Below are 22,744 nucleotides of genomic sequence, written 5' to 3'. Positions count from 1 at the left end.
TGATCCAGATGGCTTTCCTTACTTCTTTGCCTGCTATTTGTCCATTTAAACATTATTTTGCAGCACATGGTACCTGCTGAGAAACATACACATTTCCTGAATATTAACAGACCAACATTTTCAGACATGAGTGAGAGGCACTGCACATAGTCAATGATTTTACCACACTTTTCCATGTATTCTTTTGTCTCAAAAGATACAACATTACCTGTCTGTCTAGCAACTCATGTTAATATACATTTGATATACAGCTGAAAAGCAAGCTGTTGATGCTGTGCATAGGATTTAGCCATCCAGGCAGACAGGACCCCAGCCATGTCACATAGTGTCTCTTACAACAGGAGCACATCCCAAAGTGACCATAAGGAGTCTTTTTAACAGGTAGTTAGACTCACAATCCCAAATGGTATCATGCAGATTACTGTGCGGTGACAATGTCTCTTCTTCTTTGAAATGTAGGTACCAGATGTACAAATGCACCAACTATTTACACACTTGCGAACTCTCATCCCATTCTGTTACTTGCTTCTTTCTTCCCCGCTCCCAGATCAGCTTCAGTGATCCAAAACAAAGCTGTCCCCTGTCGTCAGCGCAGATTAAAATACCAAGTCTGAACTGGTTGCCAGCAGCCCACGATCAAAACCACACTTCTTATCTTGCATTTCCAAATCACGTAAAAATCTACATAGAGATCTAGTTTGACCTCTAAGTATCACTTCTGTGCATGCAGGTACCTGTACGTCCAGAATCATGCCCAGTTTTACAATGTATATTTAGTTCCTCATATATGCATTTAATATGAGGATTTTTGCTACTTCTAGAAGAGTTTAGACTTTGATGTCCCTGAAAAAAAACCAACAAACCACTGTGAACACTAGAAGTTTAAAGCTAGAATGAACCTTCTAAGATGCCCAAGTATGCTACAGTTGTGCAACTGCTTAGAGGTCCTGTGATTTTGAGTGCAAGGAGTCAATACTACAGAGCTGGTAAAATCACTTTGCTTACAAAGTGCAGCACCGCCCTTCAGGGAGGAGAACCAGAGTTCTTGAAAAGGTCAATTGCTTTTTCCTTTGGACTGGCAATGCCAGAATGTGCCTGTGTTGGATAGGTTAAGGACTTCATGCAATTGGTTCTTGGCAGACACAAACTAACTGCTGAAAACAATTCCAATCTGTAAAACTGCGCCAGTTTGGCAGGCACCGAGTTTCCTCTCCTTTTAACATGTGCTGACTGATGGAGTACAAATCACAAGAACTAAAGATATAAAAGATCTATTAGCTCATCTGTTCTTCTACTGCCAGGCCAGTTTTGATTCCTGCCATATATTCAGCACTGCTTTCAAGTGCTTTTATAAAAATTGCACACAAGACTTCCACCAATTCTCCGGCAATGCACAAGCCTAATGGCTCCCAAATTAGAAAATCTTTCTTAATATGTAGCTTTTGCCTCCTTGCCACGACCTTGGCAACTTCTCTATGTGCTTAATTCTTTATCCACTTGTTTCTACTTCTGCCATATCATTCCTGTCAATCACAAAGCAAAGGAGGAGATTCATAAAGGTGGCAGCTTCTAGATATGCTTAATTCTTTATCCACTTGTTTCTACTTCTGCCATATCATTCCTGTCAATCACAAAGCAAAGGAGGAGATTCACAAAGGTGGCAGCTTCTAGATCCTCAATTTTTTTGAAACAATTCTATATAGAACAGAACAGCTGCTGGGGTGGATGGTGAGTAGCTATTAAAAGGAAAGGCAGAATTATGCAGTATTACAGGGACAGACTTCTGCTAGTGGATTGATGACTAAAACACTACTGAGGAGCACCAGGCTTTCCTCAACATTGCTACATCTCATGCAGTCTGTTTAGGAAACATTAACAGGAATCTACAAAGAAAATAATTTAAGTCAAAATTTGAGGTTTCCTCTTGCTGTTTAAACTTTCCTGAAAGATTTCTCTGACTGGGTAATTTTTCTGCATTCTTATAATGTCACGTTCATCCATGGGTAATCTTACACGTTCATTACAAGTACAAAGGTAGCTTCCAGACGCAGCCTTTCTGCATTTTCTAGAATGATTCCTATCTATTCTTCAGGCTGAAGTTGCAGGTCCTGCAATAAACATCCCGGTTTTGACCATGCCAGTTGCTCAGAATGCCAGAAGCCTCATTTAAAAGATCAGACTCTAGACGGTGTACTTGTATTCACTTTATATCTTTCCTCCCCCTATAAAGGTGATGATGCCAGAGAAATCAGAAGCAGTTGTATGACATCGTTTTCCCTGAGGTGACTCAGTGTTTGACTTAACTGAAATTTTTAGTCACCTCCATCCTCTTTCTTCAGGAAAACGTTACCTTACGCGGCATACAGTAAGGTGAGAAAAGAAAATCTTAGTACTATAGTAGTTATGCCTATGGTGGCCTCAGAGGAAGTCTCAGAATGGTGGTTTATCATCTTCTGATGGTGTCAGATCACAGCACACCCACTACTGCCAGGCAGCAGTCTGAGCATGATTCGTTTTGCTATTACTGGCTGTAAGGCTGGAAATCAATGGTAAGTGCTCAAAGCTTATTTTAATGGGTTAACAGCAGATAGTACAGGGTCACAGAATCAGAAATGTAAAAGACAGGAAAGCCATTTTAGTTCATCTAGTCTCATGCTAGCTTGTTCCCTAAAATATATTTTTCACTTTGCAGCTGTCTCAAATCAGTTTATTCTACTTTCTTTGGAGTGTTACGTACAACCTATTAACACCACCTACGCTCTGTCAATACACCAGTCATCAGTAGTACTAGGCAGTGCCAGGAATTAAGTTTTATGAAGGACTTTCACTTCTTACCCCTTTGCACAGCCAACATCCTAAAACTTCAAACTTCTTCAGGAAGGGAATTCCAGGACCTGACGAGAAAAGAGAAGTGGTGGAATAGTCAAAACATCTTAAAATCATCCTGCTTTAATGTCATTGTTTTCAACTTTTATATTGTATTATACATATAAGGCATATTGTAAACATACTTAATAGTTGAAATGAAAAGTCATTTATTAAAAACTGCAGATTTTCAGCTTAAATATCGATTGAGAAATCTTCATATGGTTCAAATATTTTCCTGCTCACTTTTATTAAGAGAAGTTCCAGCCAGAAAAATGAGTCTGATTTCTTCAGAATTTTGGAATTTACACACTTTTTCTGCACATTTTTCAACAGAAAGCTTATCAGAAGTGTAGTCTTGCACATTTTACTTTTGTTTTGTTCATCCACAGAAAACACCAGTAAAGATATATGGTAAATACATTCCTATTTTGTTCATGTATACCAAAGTACATACAGTGTACAACCCTGAGTGAAATCCAACATGTTCCGAATAAATATTTTCCAATTCAGGATATGCATAAACCTGTTGCACACACCTCCTTAAAATAAATTTTATTCAAGAGAGAGAAAAATACATTGTGTTCTACAGTAAAAGCAGGAAGATGTGTGGGAGGGAGTTTCCTAATCAGTTCAGGATGGAAGAAAGAGGGGTGTTTTGCTGTCATTGAAAATGTCTGTAATTTTATAGTTCCACAGAGACCTATGACAGTTCTAGGTATTAAGCAACACTTACATTTTAATAACAGTTCCCCAAGGGAATGTGGCAACTGCTGGGGTTAACAGAAGAACTGCACTGTCAGCCATAAGAAAAGTTCAGCATTAGCAAGGAGTCAGACGTTGCTGATGTGATATGTTAGGCTCCACCTTTAATTGTTTATACTTATAGTATTATTTTTAAGAGAGTCCAAGCAAATTATGTGATCCAGAGAAAACAGAGGCTACAGTAGCCTTGGAGAAGGAAAATTTCCCAGTGTTTTCTTATATTGTCAGTTCAAGGAGAAAAGGGCTCTGAACTTTGAAAATGCATTCAGATATAAATAATGAACAAGTATTTTCAGAGTTAGAGTGAACAGTGAATATTAACCAGACACTTTAAGTTCCTAGTTGCTGTATTTCCCTCCACTCCTCCAACAGAACTACTCATTATTGCAAGACTCTAGTCGTTATACCTCCTCCTTCTCACCTAGAGAAATACAAGTGGAAGATACAAGATGTCTTTCTATTTTGCAAAATTAAATAACAAGGCATCAGCACACAACATGGCTTACAGAAAGTTTTGTGTCAAGACACTGCAGAACAAAGTTTTAAAGCTGCTAAGCTGCACCAATATGATCTGCATGACCATCCTATAAACACGAAAAATGGATTTTTGTATATTGTGTTTTATTCATTTGTATTTGGTAATGATGACAATGTGCTTGGCATGCCTTCACCACACACAAAGAGAAAAGGCAGTTCAAATACACACACAAACTCATGCACACAAGCGTAGTCTTCTTTCATGCAATTTGGGAGAAGACCAAAATTGTGATTTTATGTAATGAACAGAAAATTGGCAACTGTTAGACAAAATGTAATTCTATCTCACAACAGTCAAACTCATCAAAAGTGGCTTCTCTTTATTGAATTTTGGTGTTCAGTGCAACAAAAAATGGACAATGAAATGAAGGCGAAAAATTTGTGAACACAAGAAAGAAGTTTGCTGCATTGTTACTCTCACCTCAGCACTGTCTCTACCAGTGTTTAGTCTGGTTTTATTTTCATGCACATAAATTTTTATTTTCCTCACAAAACTGCAAAGGAAAAACAATTGTGACATTTGTGCAGCAGTAATAAAGCACTGAAATAAATGTCCTGCACTTTCCAGCTGTTTGCTGACACGCTTTCTGAATTAGTGTTAAGGGAACTTGCAACCTCCTGGACCAGAAGCATCTTTGAGTACTGCAATGGTGTTCAGCAGGCCTGGCAGCTCAGCCTTCAGTCCTGACATGGTCATAACTCTGGTCTGTAGCATTCAGTGACGATACACAAATCTCACATTCTGTATTTAGGCCACAACTTGGAACTAAAATGGGAAGACAGCATAACTTTTATTTAGCATAATTAGTCTGGGATTGGTAGCTAATTCTAGGTAGTTTGGTTTTCCACATATTGTGGTAATGAAATAATGTTGTTAGATTTCATCACCAGCTTATAGCTGGAGTAATGGTACAGAAAGGCAGGAGTACTCCCAGACTGTTGCATATCTATATAATTTTATTTGCTAAAGAGAAGCTAAATTTTGATATCACAGCCAGAATTATTCTAGCAAACAAGTCAACACCTCTCTAAAAAGCAGTCTAGATGAATAAATATAGCTCAACTGTGGAAGCCCATTTATTTCAGTGATATCAATCCAAGCCAAGCCAAAACAGAAAAGGGTCTTGAGCTTTTCTGCTTTCTTCAGGTTACATCAAGAGCATGTACTCCGTTTAAAGCGTAACAACTGAGTAGGCATGCAGCGGTGACATCCTAATAGCTTTCATTTTACAGAGTTAGTGCTTTCAGACAAGGAAGGTTTCCTTTGGTGGTTTCACTTGCTCATAACAGTGCTGACTTCCATTCACGGTGACATTTTCTAGCAGTTGGATAAGGGCCATGAAACAACTAAAAACTGCTGTGCCCCACCTCAGGATCACATAAGAAAAACCCTGGGAAGTTCTCCTGCCATCTCATGATCTGACTTTTGAACAGCAAGCACCAGTGAACACCCATAACCACCAGAGAGGCAGCTTGCAGTTCAGTCATATAGACAGACAGGTGCCACACACACACAGCATGTGTACATTTGATGGGACGCTGACCACTGTAAGCTGGCCACAAGCCAAGCACTGTGCTAGTCAACAGCTGTGATAGTGGCTTTAGAAGCCACAATCACAGGTTCCTTTGTCTCATCTGCAGCTGCACAATAAAGAGCGCAAGAATAAGGCTAGGGAAAGAGAAGAAGCCTGGGTAACTGCTTCAGCAAGGACAAAACAGACTACCTTCCATTATCACATTATTATTCTGGGAGCAATAAAAAGGCATTGTTGGTGCTGCAGACCTAGAGCAAGCCACAGCTACAGAAGATCCATGCACTTCAGCAACAGGACACACACGCACAGGAGATGTAGTGCAAGCACCTAGAGCACCTCAAAGTTCATGATGCTCCATTGCTGCGTGCAGGTGCTAATTAATACAGTGCTGGCAGCCTGGCAAGTGAAGTTCTAGTGATGAAGGACAGAAGATCCCTTGAATTAAAGATATTGCCACTGTCTTGCCCTCAGCAGTCCCAGGACTGCTACTGTCTGTTTGGATTCATGCACATTACTGTGTGTTTTTCTGTCTCCTTCTGAGTCTTCCTGTCAAGACTTGCTTGTACTGTCTAACAGTTACCAAAGCAGTGGCACGGTAACTACAATGTATGCCTTTAGGAAACAGTGATCCCTTGTGTCCAGCATCAACTTCAGAATCCATGCTGACATGTTGGGGGCAATATTGTCTGGAGTAGTATAGAAACCATTGCAGAAAGACACCAATTTTCCAAGCAGTCTGACCACATTAACAAATGCCACTTCTTGAGGGAGACTTGGTAAGGATACTGTATGAGCAATATCTCACATAGACGTAAACATTCATTTCGAAAAAGAGGCTTTGGCGAACATATTGGGTCACTTGTCCTAGCTCGTAGGGTACGACAACGCTAGCCAAGGCCCAAAGCCTCCTGGACCTACACTTTTGCTGCACATGCAGTGTGCCTTATTGAGTGTACACCAGTATGAGATACACTTTCTGACAAGAAGGAGATAAGTATGCTTTTCCTATGTGATCTATTTAAGCATTTTGGTCTATTGGCCAAAAGAATCACTGTCTGCTCTCTGTGGAGCACCTCCTCAAATGCTTTGTAAAACAAAGAGCTCTCTCTGATCAGGAGCATTTGGTTTAACAGGAAAAAAAAAAGAAAATCAAATCACACTTGAACAAACAATGTCTCTGTTTTCCTTAAACTATAACTGCTTACATGCTGTGCATACAGTGAGGGTTTGAACTGTAGAATCAGAGAGGTCTTTAATCTCTGGATTCAAGGTTCCGTGCTGCCTCTTGGAGCTTCCTCAGGAACTCCAGAGCATAAAGTAGTTCACAAAGAACCAGCATCACCTGCAGAGGAATCAAATACTGAGGTCCCATGGGCCACTGTTTTTGTTAAAGAAGGAACCACTAGCTGAAGGGTAACGACACTTCAACCTATGTTCCTCGCAGGTGGCAGTCACTCATGCTTCTCCAAGGGAAATCCTCATCAAAACTCACTGCCTTGGAGCACCAGCCCCTGTACTGATCCTTTGCAGAGCAGCTGGAAATCTCTTGCCAGCACCTAAATTTGCTGAACGTTTCCTGGCACCCAGGTCTGTGAAGACCACCTGGATACACCTCTGATTTGCTATTTTCTTTGAAGCACTGCACCATAGTTTCACCATGATACCCTTTGCTTTTCTACTTTCTCATTGCTTGCCCTCCCTCACATTTCATGGTATTAAGAAGGAAGGGTAGAACAATGACATGTACAAGATAAAGTTCTAATTAAAAAAAATGCAAACCTGATGCATATTTAGCAACAGGGATGTTTCTTAGCTACCTTAGTACTCTTTGCCTATAACCTATCAGCCCATCCTACATGTCAAAGCAGCGTCCGTACATGCTCTAACTGTATCATAGGGCCTTAGACCCTTTGCAGGAGCCTAGGCAAACAATTGCATGGCAATGCCATGTCAGGATAAAATACAGCCCCCACTGCTTACCACCCAAGAGAAACGCAAGCACAGACACCAAAATGAAATCACAGTGCTGTCAAAGAACTTCACTGATCTAGCTGATCATAGGGCCAGTACCTGGGAGGCAGACACCAAACGACATTTGATCTGTGTGGTAAAAATAACCTCTATCACACTGACTCTTGCCTAGTGTCCTCAGTTCAGAATAGTGTCCCTTCCACCCAGACTATTAACTCCATAGTCTCTGCACCTAGGTGAGATATCTCCTACACTTACCACTGAGCTTATACGCTCTGGAGCAGCATCAGCTGCCTAAAGTGATCATAAATAATATATTATTAATACAGATGAAAGAAATTAGTTTCCTTGCTTGAAAATGTCTCCTCTTTTTCCTAGCTATTATTGGAGTTTGAAAGTCACAGGTTCCTCGTGCACAGGGCTTTCAGAGCTTGCTGCTGATGGCACCTCAGGTTAATGTAAAAGCAGTCAGTCACCAAAGAGGAAGAAGTATAAGAGCAACAAGAAAGCACGCTTTGTTAGTTCATTCATTCACAAGATCTGCTTCTGCAACACCTTTCAGTTGCTTATGATAGCAATTGTCCTTCTTCAGCTGTTCTTAGGTTAAACTTAAGCCTCTCTCCTTCATTTCATTGTGCTCACATAGGTTACCAAATACTTTTTTTCCAGATGTTGTATAGCATTTAGTAGTAATGTTCCAGGAAAGCTCTGATACACTTTGAATGCAAAGTTTCTGTTGCTCATCATTCAGGTTTTATAACAGCAAAGCCAAATACGAAAACCAGGAATACAGCAATTGGGACTTATGTTAAATGAGGGGAATATGCTGCCTATATGCATATCTCTCTATATTAATGCAACTTGATTTACTACTAAGAAAATTCAAGGTACACATAAGTCCCCAGGTGCAATCAATACCGATCCACAAAGTTCATCTTTATTGTTGTGCTGCACATGCTGCTAGGACTGGGCCATTTAACACTGCAATAATCCAGAAGTAATAATGAACACCAAATTCTATCACAAAATTGTTCTTGTGAAATAGAAAGGGAGGTCAAATGTAAATGCAGGTCTACAAATCCACTTGAAACTAACTATGATTTTGCATATAAATCAGCAATCATGCTATTAGTGCATACCACTATAGTAACTATCCAGCCTACAGCAGTACCATCCACAGTTTCTTAAGCAATACATATCAAATATACATTGCTTGTGTCATTGCTAATGTCCCTGGCCTACAGAAAGCCCTGAAAAGTCCACTTCTCTCTTCCAGACTAAATTAAGTACAGATGTCTTCCAATTTTTTTTGCTCAGTGAACACCATACATTGTGAGGAGGAAAATTACCGTATTGGACACATAAGATAAAGCGTATATATTATTTCACTGATGAAGAGCCTTCCTTGATATTGAGAAACTTTAATGGCTCAGCAGAGGAATTGGTAGATATGTGGAAGAAAAGGGGAGTTAGTTAAGCTACTCTCCAGAACTCCACTGCAGACAACTTCAACTCCTGCTGTACATTGGGTATGTCTCTGAGCCAGGCATTTATGCTAAGCATTTTATCTCCATGGAGAAATTTATGGGTCAGACAATTATAATTATCTCACTACGCCTACATCAGCATAAATCCTTGTATGAACACTCTCCTTCCTAACATTGCTCACATGTGAGTTTATCCAGCATAACCATAGCATTCTAATTAGATAAGTATAGTTACACTGATAAAAAAATCCTATCTAGAAAGTGGGTTTACAATTACCAGAAGAAACAATGCAAATTCACCTTCATTTTTTCAGCCACATTTCTTCACTGTTGTTTTAAAATATAGAGAAAGGAAAATAAATTCATTCACCATATAATGCAAAAGGGAGAATTTTTTTACGTTGTCTGGTATTAGACTCCTTTCTGTGCCAAAAGTAATTGCTACAAAATTTCCTACCAAGCATATCATAGCATAATGTAACTCAGAACTCAGAGAATCAAAAGGCAACACAGACACCCCCCCAAAAAAAAACCCAATAGAGCTCAGTGAGCTATGATTAAGGGGAAAATGGAAAACTTGCCATTTGCACTAATTAAATGTAATCACAGCTGACAAGTAACACTTTCCCCAGAGGGCTTACCAGATCTGTTTGAAAGTTCTAATTCCAGATTAAATCGAAGTACAACAGTTCCAAAAGGCATCGGAGATAGCATGGTCACTACTGGAATATTAAAATATGCCATTATCCATCTGACACAAAACAAATGATACCTTACCTGGCCAGTTCTTGTTGCAGTGAAAACCCCTGTTCATCTCAGTTTGATACCATTTTTCTCCTCTGCCTGCACTCGATAATTTGCTCCTTTATCCACAGCCAGTAGCAAACTGTGGAGGTGGAACAATCAATTCTTTCATGGCAAGAAAGAGGAGAAAATAAAACCCCTTTCACTGGACATATTTTGCTCTTAGTCTCTCTGTTTTCCTGAGACAATGGCTACCCGAGCATTTTGCAAAAGAGATGGCTACAGGAGATATTTTAAAGTAAAACAGTCAAAGAGGACACCCTGTTCACAGCACATCCCTTACCTACGCAGTTTCAACATTCAAAGAGCTAGATCCTTATCAGTTACAAGCAGGCACCCACTTGAAAGTACTGGAGGATCTCTGCAGGCACTCATGGTCTGATACTGTCTCTCCTTGTACAGTATGATGCTTCTGTGCTGCAAGTCACTGCAGCAGAATGGGCACATATGCCCCCAGTAAGGACTGCAGATGGGCAGGATTCTGCTGTGCTGGAGCATGGGGGCTGGGAGCGAAGCCAGCACTCATCATCTGCATGCACATGTGGGAAAGCCAGTGTATCCCTGTTACATGGCATACATGTTTAGTGGAGTGATGCACCAATCAGATGTGTTACAGCAGCACAGTGCAGGCACCAAACTGGGCAGAGCCTCTCCTCATATCACAGCATAGCCCATTTGCCTGGCTTGCCAGACCCTCTCTAGTGCTGCCATCATCATCATAAATCATCTCCAGCCAATGTAAGTCTGTGTTGGTAAAACTATGAAGCAGACCAAGCCAAGCACTAAGGTTCCCCAGAACTGTGGGTTATCACCCTGTAAGATGTTGTTTTAATAATCAGTAGAATTAGTGGAGCTTATGGTAGGTAAAGGAGTTCATCCACGTGGAGCAACTTGTGACACTGTGTCATGGTTGGGGCGGACACGACACATAGAGTTGTGAGCAAAAGGACATTTTTATTGGTTTTACAATATCTTTTATACCCTTTCTGGGACTGTGTGTTCATATATGATTGATTTAGCCAAAGACCAACAGTTCATCATTGGATGACCCTCTGTTGATTCATAATTGGATGATTCCACCTGCAGCCTGGCAGCTTCTTAATCTTGTTTATTAAGCTCTTCTTGGGACTCTCCAGCTTCTTCAAGGATACATGGGTATCTGTTCAAGGCCAGTGTTAAGCTCGCATTCCGATCCCTAGGAGCAGCCAAGGTTTCCCACAACACTGGAGTTTTCTTCTCTCTTTCAGTGGTGCACCAATAGGCCAAATAATGAATTCCATAAGGATTCCTGGATTGGTTTTTTTTTTAATAAGATCCCAACAGAAGCTTACAGTTTTAATTACAGATGGTGGAGCTGAAATCCGTATTCCATCTTCTCAACACCAAGGATGTTTTTCCATGAAATTTTGATTTTAAAAATACATTCTTATTGTTCCTCTGAGTTTTTTCAAATGCCTGGTCTTCTTTTAAGTGTCTCAGGCTGTCTCACAGGCTGTGTTTAAATATTCATTTTTCTCATCTGACTTATTCATTGGAAGAATATTTTGTCATCTACTACACAGTCTAGGTCCCCTGAGAAGTTCAGCAGTTCCTGAAAAGTGCAAGTGCTTAGTTCCTCACAGGGGAGGCTCAAGGCAGCAACCCTCAGAGAGCACAGAAAGGGAACTGGGAAAACACTGAATGCAACTCCCATCTAACTGAAAAGTAGATGAATAGCTGCCATGAGAACAAAGTCTGTGTTTGCTGTCAGAACAAACCGAACTAACCCAGAGTTATGAGCCTAGAACTTTCATTTTACTTGAAGCATGTTCACATTTATATGAAGCCTCACAGACTGGAAAAGGAGAGGAAAAAGGGAAGTGTTTTGTGTTATCCAGGAAGATAGGCTGGTAGCCGCAGCACCACGTTTCTGGTTTTTCTGTTTAGCATTTTAGGAAACTTAAGTCTCTTGGGCTTCTACTGCCATCAGTCACCTCTTTAGTTCAAATAGATGAGAAAAGCATTAGGATTCCTTTCTCTGCTACAGATTCATATGAAAGGTGGTCAGGAGAGCTCAAGAAGATGACTACTTCAGCCTGAGGAGTGACTTCCTTTTTAAAAATCCCAAGAAATTACAACCCCATATTCCCAGCTTCCTCCACTCCATAAAAAAATCTGATGCAAGAAAAAAGTTATGAAATGCAAAGTAAAACACTGAAAGGTTCATACATATTGGCATAATGATAGGCAAAACTTTCAAGTAGGAAAAAATGTATGCAACAACATGTCTAAAGCTGGTAGCACAATGCATAACCTCAAGAAGCCTGGACTAAGGCTTCTCTAGCAACTCCAACTTTTAAATACTAGATTTCACAATTTTCATATTTATTTCTCAGAGGTTTCTTGACTGTGATGCATCCAGTGTCAGCTTTGTTTGTGGCTGTATGGAAAGCACAATTTTTTTAAAAACCAGACTTCAAACACAACCTTGAAAAACAGAGATTTTTTAAATAGTCCAAGTAATTTTTGTAGGGGAAAAACAGAAAGTAACAACTTATATTAATTTTCAAACTTTCAAGTTCTATGAAGTCTGCCTGTTCCTAAAGTCAAGCAAAATGTTACGGTTACAGCGACCATGAAAAGGTACCCTGATTAGCACTCGTTTCTTAATTTCATAAAATAACCACAAAACCTTCTTCCTAGAAAGCACAGGTTTTAATTCCCAGTTCTTATGCTGAAAACCTAGTCTGGTTGCTGATATCTGGGAGTTGCAGCATTTCCAGGACAAGAACTTCTCCTGTAAACTCTTATTAAGCAAAATTCTGCTGAGCTGATAAAAAAGGTACTATTGCTAAACAACAACAGAAGCTCTTCACAAATCCATCGGTATTTTCTCTCCTTTCTGCAGAGGTGAGCGTGCACGAGGTTCAGGGTTTACCATCCAGGGCTAAAAGAAGGAAAAGAAGGTAGTGTAGCAAACCTCCACAAAGGGCATTTCAGATGTGACAGTAATAAAGAGTTGTATCTTTTTTCCAAAATACAACAGCAGATAAAAGGTAAGGAGGAGAAATCAAGCAGTATGTCATACAAAATCTACTGCCTACACTGTAAGAATTAATTTGAAATTAAGGGGAGGGCAGCAAGCAGACTGTCCAGACACTGGAACTATGTAAAATTACACTCAAAAGCAAACAGCCCAGTGGGCTCTGCATCTCTCTTCTTTTTAGTCTCAAGCCTGTAACAAGCCAGAAGTCCATTCATTTCCTTTAACAAAAGCCATGGCTCAAAACCGTATACTCCTAAAAGTCACCAACTCACCAGCTTGGCATAAGCACTTACAGGCATGCCAGATTTTAGAACTGAAATTAGTAGAGTTCTTGCACAAAGGGGAGATAGGAGCCAGAAGTGTGGAGAGCCTTCCATCACCTTACTACCCAAATCTGGACACAAGGCAGTGGTGTGAAGACAAGCGAACTCTTTGTCTGCTTTTATTCCTAGAGCACACATCAGCACCACTACAAAACAGCTGCAAGCGAGAAAGGGACTCTGCATTCACATTCATCTGCTTGGCTAGGAGTAAGGCCAGAAGCGCTCACTAATTCCTGGCTGTTTTACTAGCAGCACCAAGGGCAATCAGAGAAAACCAAAAATCAGTGGTGGGCTTGAGTGTGTGCAGGTTCCCTCTTTATAAAACAGAAAGGTAAAATAAAACAATTAAGCAGTTGTTGTGCCAAGCTGAGTTCCTAAGTCATATGATACAACATTTTCATTTGGTGCAGTGGGATTTTGATTTTACAGTATGTCTGCTAATACCTGCAGGGTTGCTCTAAAGCCCTAATACAGAGTCTTCACACCAGCACAAATGAAGGCAAATACATTAAACAGGTGGGCTAAATGGTAGGGTTGTTGTGATTTCTCTGTCACAGGAAGGGGACATGGACAGATTCATCAGGGCCCTCTGCTATGGAGGATTGCATCACTGTGAGATGACAAAAGCACCAGATGGGGAAGTAATGCTCGGGCCACCACATGGATGTGGGGCTAGAATCCTGGAGAGACCAAGACCAATGAGAAGATAGATGACAGAGACATGCTTTATCTTGCCACTGCCTTTCCAGAAGCCTATTTTCATCAATATTTTACCTGAGAAACATCTTACAAAATCTACATATATAGCATCAACAAAAAGCTTCTGGTACACATCCAAATAGAAAGAGCTCTCCAGTCATTTGGGCCATTCTCAGGATCTCCAGAGAAATATCCCTAGTATCATATTTTAAACCCTTTCCAACTCACCCCATCCCTACTCCTCAAATCTAGGCCTAGGCTACAAACCTAAAGATTTTTTTTTCACTCAGTGTAGCTCAGTCAATACAGCTTCGCACCTTTGAGTTAATGCTAAAGCCTAAATTGAAATATAGCCAGCTAACCTGGTTAGGTTGTGGGTAAGGAAGTGTCATGAGGATTTTGCCATTGTGCTGTTGAGTAAACAGAGGAAGAGCTGCTGAGGCAAACCTTCCCTTTTCCTGCTTGAAAATACCATCTTGCCAGCTGTGTAAATCAAATATCTACCAGGCTGTCACCAAAAGGCTGCCCTGAACCAACTCACTCACCACCTTACCAGCCATCGGCAATCCTGAGTTTGTGCCCTGGCCAGCAGCAGTGCTTACCTACACCCAGGAAAAGGCTTGGCTGCTGTCTCTTGACTTTTTACCATAGAGCAGAATCCCAGGACCCAAATTTATAGCAAAAGAAATCAATGCAACTCCACAGAGCACTTGGGTGCTTTGCATGTGGAAGTGATTGATGCCCAGTACTCAAGACACAAACCTTTCTCTATGTCTCCTGGGAAGTTCAGTGAGATATGACCACAATGTTCATGTCAGTGTTGTTTTCCGTGGGAATTGCTCTGAGAGGCTGAAACTAGAAGAAAGAGTCTTACACTAAGAAAATCCATAGGTAGAATTGGTATAGATTTTTGTGTTTTCCTTTCATTACTAAAGTTTCATTACTTTATAATCTTACCATTTTATAAATAATGACCATAATATTTGCTGCACTTAGACCAACAGTCTTCAAAAGGTCCTAGGAGAGACAGCCTCAGGTGTAGAGGGTGAACACACTGTTCTCTTTAATTACAAAAGATTGCTATTTTTCCCAGGGTACAGCAAACAGAAGAGAGAATGCCAAAATGGAGATTACAATCTCTTTGTGGTTTGGATGCCCTGGAACTGTTAATGTCATTTTCTACTCTTCAGTATCTTTGCATTCTTGGTACTGATCTTCATCACCTGTTAACCATAAAATCAGCCTTCCCTAAAGAGAACAACTGGTGTCTGCTATCTTCTGCCCACAAGTATTTCCATAGTGTTTTGGCTAGCATGAGTAAATGCTGTGTTTATGTCTTTGGTCCTCTTCTGTTTTCCTAATTGCAAGTATGCAATGCTCAATGTTGTTCATGTTTTGTTCCGCTACAGTCAGTGAGTTTAATCATAAATTACAAAGGCAGTCAAGTTACATATGTAATAACACACCAGCCCTAATTCTACGCCTCCATTGGCTGCCATATTTTATGATTCTTAATCTCAGTAATGTTATTTTAGCTACTTTGGGGTCATCATTTTGAGACTGATGACAACCACATTTATGGTTATTTTCGTTCTCCAAATGACTCAGCCAATTCCCCTCCTCACTCCACACCCAGCTTTGATCCCATCAATCACAGAACCACAGAATGACCTGAGTTAGAAAGAACCCACAAGGATCAAGTCCAACTCCTATCCCTGCATATGGCAACCCTAACATTCACACCATGTGTCTGAGTGTATTGTCCAAATGCTTTTTTAATGCTGTTAGGCTTGATGCCATGACTGCTTCCCTGGGAGCTTCACTACCCTCTGAGTGAAGAACCTTTTCCTAATATCCAACCTAAAATAAAGTTCCATGAGAAACAGTCCTCAAGGCCAAAGGAGCCTAAGAGGGCTGGACACTCTTTAAGAAGGAAATCCAGGTGGCACAAGAGCAGGCCATCCCCATGAGCAAGAAAATGAGCCAGCAGGGAAGAAAACCAGCTTGGCTGCGCAGAGAGCTTTTGGTGGATATCAGAAAAAAAGAAGAAAGTAAGAGCTTTGGAAGAAGGGGCAGGCATCTCTGGAGGACTACAAGGACGAAGTGAGATCGTGCAGAGAGAGAATGAGAAGGCCTAAAGCCCAACCAGAATTTAGATTGGCCCATTCTGTAAACAGGGCTGAGTTCTGCACCTGGGACGCAACAAGTCCATGCAGCACTACAGACTTGGGGAAGAGTGGCTGGAAAGCTGCCTGGCAGAGAAAGACATTGGGATGTTGATTGAGAGCTGATTGAACATGAGCCAGCACTGTGCCCAGGGGGCCTAGAAGACAACTTCTTGGCTTGCATCAGAAACAGTGTGGCCAGCAGGACCAGACTGTGCTCCTGTACTCAGGATTGGTGAGGCTGAACCTCAAATACTGTCTTCAATTTGGGGCCCCTCATTACAAGAAAGACATTGAGATCCTGGAGCATGTCCAGAGAAGAGCAACGAACCTGGTGAAGGAGCTGGAGAGTAAGTCTTATGAGGAGCAGCTGAGGGAACTGGGATTGTTTAGCCTGGAGAAGAGGAGGTTGAGGGGAGGTCTAATCACTATTTACAACTACCTGAAAGGAGGTTGTAGAGAGGTGGATGTTGGTTTCTTTGCCCAAGTGATAGGTGATAGTATGAGAGGGAATGGCTTCAAACTGCACCAGAGGAGGTTCAGACTGGACATTAGGAAAAATTTCTTCACTGAAAGGGTTATCAGGCACTGGAACAAGTTGTCCAGGGAGGTGGTTGCATCAGCATCCCAGGAGATATTTAAGAGACATGTAGATTAAGTGCTCAGGGTTATGATTTAGCAGTGGACAGGTACAGTTGAGCCTGATGATCTTAAAGTTCTTTTGCAACCCAGTGATTCTATGACTCGGTCTCGTCTTCTCCAGTCTGAACAGACCAAGTGACTTCAGCCACTCTTCATAAAACTTCCTCTCTAGACTTTCCACCAACTTTGTGGCCCTTCTCCGGACACTCTCCAGTAGCTTGATATCCTTTTTATACTTCGGCACCCAAAACTGTACACAATACTCAAGGTGGGGCTGCACCAGTGTGGAGTAGAGCAGGACAATCACTACCCTCGACCGGCTGGGAATTCTGTGCTTGATGCACCCCAGGACATGGTTGGCCATCTTGGCTGCCAGGGCACACTGTTAGTTCATGTTCAATTTGCCAGTGACCAGAACCCCCAGATGCCTTTCCACAGGGCTGCTCTCCAGCCTCTCACTCCCCAGACTATATGTATATTCAGCGCTGTCCTGTCCCGGGTGCAAACCTGACATTTGCCCTTTTCAAACTTCATGTGGCTGGTGATTGCCTAGTTCTCCAATTTGTCTAGATTCCTCTGCACGGCTTCTTTGTCCTTAAAAATGCCAACAGCTCCCCCTGGTTTCCTATCATCAGCAAATTTGGTTAGTAAATTTCCGAGACCTGCATCCAGGTCATTTATGAAAGTATTAAAGAGTATTGGTCCCAAGATGGATCCCTGCAGAACCCCGCTAGTGACTGGTCTACAGCTCACTGTAACCCCATTCACTATGACCCCTTGAGCCTGGCCCATCAGCCAACTGTTCACCCACTGCACTATGTGTTTATCCAGCCATATGCTGAACATTTTGTTTAGCACACTGAGAGAGACAGTATTAAAGGCCTTGCTGAAATCCAGGAAGATTACACCAACTGTCTTTCCTTGGTCCAGGTGTGTAACCTGGCCACATAAGGAAATTAAGTTTGTCAGGCAGGACCTTCCCTTTTTAAAATTGTGCTGGCTGGGACCAATGACTATGTTGTCTTTCGGGAGTTTTTCAGTAGCTCCCAGAATAACTTCTCCATAGTCTTACCAGGCACTGAAGAGAGACTGACAGGCCTGTAGTTAGTGGGCTCAACCTTGATGCCCTTCTTGAAGACTGGGATAACATTTGCCACCTTCCAGCTGATACTTCTCCGGATTCCCAAGAGCACTGAAAAATGATTGAGAAGCTTTGCTATGACATCAGCCAGCTCTTCAAGTACCTTTCAATGAATCCCATCACGCCCCGTTGACTTATAGGGATCCAGCTGGCGCAGCAAATCCCACACAAGTTCAGGGTTGATTGGAAATCTGTCGTTTACACAGTCTCAGTCCTCTAGCCCAGGGATCTTGAGGGAGGCGGGGGTGGGCAGCCCATCAACTGTATTGAAGACAGAGACAAATAAAGCATTAAATGTCTCTGCTTTGTCTATATGACTGTTTATGAGGCGTCCAATATTATTTCCAGCCTGACTTTTTGTTATTAACTGCAGGCATGAAAGATTTCACTGTGGCGTGCATGCTGGGACAGCCAGCCAATGCCTTGGCATACCCGTGATATTAGCAGCAAGCACAGAGCAAACGGCCAGTGTTCTCATGCTTGCAAGCTTGTTGAGACCTTGGAACCTTTACTAAGACCCGTGAGTTAATAAAAATGCATTAGACAGAAAACATGAAGATAATGGCCACATCTGTGGTAAATAGTGGGTTGCACTCTATCACTAACTGCGGGATTCTCACAGGTGGAAATTCACTGGGATAGCTGCTGACTGGATACAGAAACACTATATAAGGTTTGCATCCTCTCAATAAAGGTGATCTCACTTGTTGCCTCATCGACAGGGTCCATGCCTTAATCGCTACAATTAACATATTTTTAAAAGCCCTTTCTTATTATCCTTTACAGTGCTGGGCAGCTTCAACTCTAATTGAGCTTTGGCTGCACGGATTTATGCCCTACAGCAGCAAACAGCACCCCTGTAGTCTCCTCCCACAGCACTCGCCCTTGTTCCCACTGGCCATGCATCATTCTTTTATGCTCAGTTCCAGTAGAAGATCCCTGCTCAGCCAGGCTGGCCTTCTACCTCACCTGTTTGACTTGTGGCATTTCAGAATTGCCTCGTCCTGTGCTCTTAGGAGGTGGTACCTAAATGTGACTGGCACTGATGGACCCAGCACCTTCAAAAGCATCTTCCCAGCGGACCTTCCTAAGCAACCTGAGTTTGCTTTCCTCACATGCAGAGCTGAGGTCTTGCTGTCAGTTTTCCGTTACCACAGATATTAAACTTGACTGCTTCATGGTCACTACAACCTAGGCAGCCTCCAATCACTACTTCACTCATGAGAACCTCTCTGCTGACTGGCAACAAATCAAGGAAGACACCTTTCCTGGTCAGTTCCCTCATGACCTACATCATGAAACTATCATCCAGATAACTTAGGAATCTTCAGGGCCTGTATGTATCAGCTGTGTGGTACTCCCAGTTGATATCTGGAAAACTGAAGTCCCCCATGAAGACAAGGGCAGATGACTTGGAGGCATCCCTTAGTTCCTTAAAGAATAACTCATCAATGTCGTTATCCTGGTTGGGTGGCCTATAGCAGACTCCCACAACGACACCCGTTGAAGACAAGACAGCTTCAATTAGGTGTTCCTCATTACAGCTCCAATATTTCAATGTTGGTGAGTATGCAGGTCAACTGATCGGGCTGCACGCTTCATGCCTCAAGTGTAGGGGGCACCCAAACTGAACCCTGGATCTCGGTGCATCGTCCCAGTTTGTCCCTGATGATTAGCCCTGGGGAAGAAACAAAGAAGCAGATATGACCTGTTAGCTGGTGTTTAGCTGCCAGTAGTTTTGTCATTATAAAAGTGCTGGCACCAGGAAAGTCTGTAGCACGGTCAGTCTGAGACATGACCAAGCCACATAGAATCATAGGGTTTGAAAAGACCTTAGAGATCATCAAACCCAACCATATCTGTCTCACCAGTGCCGAGTACAGGGTGAGAATCACTTCCCTGGTCCTGCTGGCCACACCATTTCTGATACAAGCCAAGATGCTACTGGCCTTCTTGGCCAGCCTGAGTACGTTGCGGACTCATGTTCAGTCAGCTGTTGACCAACACCCCCAAGTCTTTCCCTGCCAGGCAGCTTTCCAGTCATTCTTCCGCAAGTGTGTAGCGCTGCACAGGGTTGTTGTGTCCCAACTGCAGGACTCCATGCTTGGCCTTGTTAAACCTCATCCCATTGACTTCAGCCCATCAATCCAGTCTGTTAAGATCACTCTGTAGAGCTTCCCTACCCTCTAGCAGATTGATACTTCCTCCCAGTTTAGTGTCGTCCACAAATTTGGTAAGGGTGCACTTGATCCCCTCATCCTCAGCATAAACTTGCCCTGCAGTTATCTAATCCCTAATTCAGCTAAGAGGTAGCTAAGAAACAGAATCTTCAGCATCAGCATTATACCTGCAGACCTTATTAACAGGCTGTCTACTTAAATACCCACCAGAAATTTTTATCACTTTCTGTGGACTGGGGCAGTGAAAAAATACCAAGTATACACCTGTTAGTTTAAAAAGATGACACAAATATAATATTAGATGTTACTTCTTTTTTTGCTAGCAAAATCAGACTTCAAGGATCTCTCCCATGCTCTATCCTTGTTTCAGATTTTATGAGCTGTAGTAATAATTTTCTTCAACATACTGCTCACAGGTGTATTGCCTTTGTCTTGCAATGGAAAGGAAGTGGTCATACACCGTCATGGTGGCACCTACTGGCTGGAGTGGTCTCCGAGGCAGCACTAGGGTAGAGTCTGTAATCCGAGTCAGGTATTCCCCACACCATGCCTCTGGCCTACTCCCTCTCAGGTCAGGTGTACCGGCCACAGACATACTGCAAAAAGAAGTAAGAAAAGACAATTATAGTCTTAAAAATTATGAGATCTGGTAATTTATATATTTTCCTGTATGGATAAACCTTTGTCATATAGTTGTTGCTGTTGTTACTGTTACTACTACTATATTTTATTGATGGAATGCTTATTTTCCAAAACACCAATAGTCATTTTCAGGCCTATGATGGCTTACTATAAAAGACCATTGACAGGCTACACTGAACAAAGCCAAAGTGCCTGGGGAGGTGTCACTGATGTTGCTCAGAATAAGCCTGGAAATCTCCCCTAGTACTCACAGATTGAATGCCAGTTCTCAAAGGAGATTCTCCCTGCCTCAGCATCTTTCAATATCCAGATTATCAAGCTATTGAAGTTATCTAGCAGGACAGGAACTAAACTGTCCACTCTCTGTCAATCAGCACACTAAAACTCCTGATCCAATGACATGAAAAGACTGATTCATATCAATAAACTTGCTTTTCATGATTGTACAATGTCTAGAAACAGATGTAACAGAATTTGTGTGAACTAGCATGGGTGGGTTGGGCTAATCTTTTACAAGGAGGAGTACTGAAGCAGTCCGCTACGGATTAAACAAATGGCAGGGCACCAAGGCTCCTGGGGTCCTTGCTTGACTCTCTCACTGCCATAATATGTGTCCTTGTCCCAGTCTCTTAGGTCAACACATTTGACTAAAATTAAGTACATAAATCTATATGCAGGTATTGACCTGCTTCATAGAAGTGTTAAATGCAATTCCAACACTGATCTCAGTACAGTGGGCCCTCTTCAGCTGAGAGAAATTCACCTTATGTTCTTCTGCAGCATTACTTACTTTCTGTACTATGTGTTACTGACAGTTTTATTTGCATCTCAGAGCTAGATATGGTTAAATAATAATCCATATAATCTGTAGACCAAAGAAAATAGTAATTGAAAGTAAACGACTAAATACAATTTGACTTCAAGGGAAAAGAAATTATTTAGAGGTGATATTTGTGTGCTCTTAAAATAAAGTTTAAAAATGAACAAAAAATATGTTCTAACATTTCAGATGAGTATACATGTAAATAGAAACAATATATGTTTTAAGAGAAGTAACAGGATGGGGGCTGATTTTGTCTTCTGATACACCCTTGCTTTTGTTTACATATTTTCACAGTATGCGGAAATTAAAAGCAGTTTGTTTGATCTTTGGTTCAATTCTGAGGTGTCTAAAATGACGTCCACAAATACATGCATACCTGAAAAACTGGATGAAAAGTGATTGTTAACACAATTTCTCTCAGCAAATGTAGAAGTTTTTATGTTAAATGCTCTTATAGGACAGCAAGGACCAACTGAAAATTTGGTCTATATTGTATAAAGCATATCACCTTCAGAAAGCACTGTTGTAAAACTTCCTTGGTGAAACTGAAAGTGTGCCCCCTTTTTAACTAAAATGATAATGCTTTTCTGCTATCTTATTATTCTGATTTTTTTAAATGTTCTGTGGATTTGGAAGATGTAGTTACAGTACTTCAATGTGCTCTAGCGTATGCATATGTGCGAAATGGTGTGGTGGCACATATCATAGAATTGTGGAATAGTTAGGGTTGGAAGGGACCTTAAAGATCATCTAGTTCCAACACCCCTGCCATGGGCAGCGACATTCCACTAGATCACGTTACCCAAGGCCCCATCCAACCTGGCCTTAAACACATCCAAGGACGGGGCATCCACAACTTCCCCTGCCAACTTGCTCCAGTGTCTCACCACTCTCATGGTGAAGAATTCTTCCTAATGTCTAGTCTAAATCTGCCCTTCTTCAGTTTATATCCATTCCCCCTTGTCCTATCACCACTAGCTTTAATGAATAGTCCCTCTCAAGCTTTCTTGTAGGCTCCTTTCAGATACTGGAAGGTTGCTACAAGATCTCCTTGGAGTCTTCTCTTCTTCAGGCTGAATAACCCCAACTCTCTAAGCCTGTCCTCATACGGGACAGCCTCCAGCCTTCTGATCAATTTTG

The 22,744-nt window shown here is 41.6% G+C and overlaps 1 long non-coding RNA gene across 1 annotated transcript; it reads right to left on the bottom strand.

The window, feature by feature from the left end:
* Positions 1-10,948: 10,948 nt before the first annotated feature.
* LOC138733451 (uncharacterized) lies at positions 10,949-18,007 on the bottom strand. Its single transcript, XR_011339417.1, has 3 exons — positions 17,891-18,007; positions 14,774-14,866; positions 10,949-12,890 (listed from the first exon to the last, which is right to left on the bottom strand). It is a non-coding gene; the product is annotated as an uncharacterized lncRNA (long non-coding RNA).
* Positions 18,008-22,744: the final 4,737 nt, after the last annotated feature.

This window comes from Phaenicophaeus curvirostris, chromosome Z, assembly GCF_032191515.1.
Source record: "Phaenicophaeus curvirostris isolate KB17595 chromosome Z, BPBGC_Pcur_1.0, whole genome shotgun sequence".
In the NCBI taxonomy this organism is placed as follows: Eukaryota; Metazoa; Chordata; class Aves; order Cuculiformes; family Cuculidae; genus Phaenicophaeus; species Phaenicophaeus curvirostris.
Note: the sequence above shows the minus strand (reverse complement) of the source record. Positions and strands in the feature narration are given on the sequence as shown.